The following is a 1814-nucleotide window of genomic DNA, read 5'->3' as shown; positions in this document are numbered from 1 at the left end:
GAAGGAAAGGAAGGAAGGAAGGAAGGAAGGAAGGAAGGAAGGAAGGAAGGAAGGAAGGAAAAGAAAATCTACTAATGTTGAATATGCATATCACATGAAGCAGTAATTCCAATCCTAGGCATGTCCCAATTTATATAAATTTCAAAACCAGGTAAAATTAAAGTATAGAGTTAAAGGTGGTTATTGGCCAGGCACAGTGGTTTACATAATCCCAGCAATTTGGGAGGCTGAGGTGGGAGGACTGCTTGAGGTCAGGAGTTCCACACCAGCCTGGATAACATAGTAAGACCTTGTCTCTGCAAAAATAAAAATAAAAAAATTAGCCAGGTGTGGTGGTGTGCTTGTAGTCCCAGTTACTTGGGAGGCTGAGGTGGAAGGATCCTTTGAGCCCAGGAGTTTGAGACTGCAGCAAACCATGATCATGCCACTGCACTCTAGCCTGGGCAACAGAGAAAGACCATGTCTCAACAAAAACAAATGAACCAACCAACCAAACAAACAAAAACATTATCTAGGGAGAAGAGGAGGGAAATTACTGTAGAGGGGGCATGATGGGGGCTTCTGCGGGTGTTGGCAATGTTCTGTTTCTTGACCTGGATGATGATCACATAAGTGTTCATTCAGTAATAATTAATTTAACCATATGTCTACTTTGTGCACTTTTCTCTTGTCTGTTATACTTCATAATGAAATTAAGTTAAAAACAAAATGAGAACAAGAAATGTAGAAAGGGCAGGGAGCGGTGGCTCACGCCTGTAATCCCAGCACTTTGCGAGGCCGAGGTGGGTGGATCACTTGAGGTCAGTTCAAGACCAGCCTGACCAACACGGTGAAACACTGTCTCTACTAAACATACAAAATTAGCCCAGCGTGGTGGTGCACGCCTATAATCCCAGCTACATGGGAGGCTGAAGCAGGAGACTCGCTTGAACGCAGAAAGTAGAGGTTGCAGTGAGCCGAGATTGTGCCATCGCACTCCAGCCTGGGCAACAAGAGTGAAACTCTGTCTCAAAAAAAAAAAAAAAGAAAGAAAAATAAATGTAGAAAGAATCTACATGTAGAATGATTTAAGCATATTTTCTAAGTTTATCAATATAACATTTGGCCAAGTCATCAGGTTGGATGGAGCTATAATCACCATCTCAAGGGTCAGTGGGATACTGAAGGTGGGTGTTGGGGAGAGGGATTGCCTTTTGAGATATAGGAAGGTAGACTGAGGCCTGATTCCTTCTAGATGTCCTAAAGCTTATTTAACTTGCCTTAATGCCTAGGTATTCCAGAGAGCCAGTTCCTGGCTATTCCAGTCTTCATTTTGTAACATTACTTGTAGCTGAATTATGTTTTCCTTTTTTCTTTTCTTGTTGTTTTTTTTAAGATGCAGTTTTGCTCTGTTGCCCAGGTTGGCATGTAGTGGCATGATCTCAGCTCACTGCAACTCTGCCTCCTGGGTTCAAGCCATTCTACTGTCTCAGCCTCCCAAGTAGCTGGGATTATAGGCATGCACCACCATACGCAGCTAATTTTTGTATTTTTAGTAGAGATGGGGTTCCCCATGTTGGCCAGGCTGGTCTCGAATTCCTGACCTCAGGTCATCCGCCCACCTTAGTCTCCCAAAGTGCTGGGATTACAGGCATGAACCACCATGCCCAGCCAATCTTTTTATCCTGCCGTCCCAGCTCTGCTACATTTATCTTGACATTCTATTTTACCTATAAAAATAGCCTCTACCAGGAAGCCAAGGTGAGCAGATCACTTGAGGTCAGGAGTTTAAGACCAGCCTGGCCAACATGGCAAAACCCTGTCTCTACTTAAAA

The sequence above is a fragment of the Colobus angolensis genome, unplaced genomic scaffold, assembly GCF_000951035.1.
Source record: "Colobus angolensis palliatus isolate OR3802 unplaced genomic scaffold, Cang.pa_1.0 Scaffold144, whole genome shotgun sequence".
NCBI lineage: Eukaryota > Metazoa > Chordata > Mammalia > Primates > Cercopithecidae > Colobus > Colobus angolensis.
Note: the sequence above shows the minus strand (reverse complement) of the source record.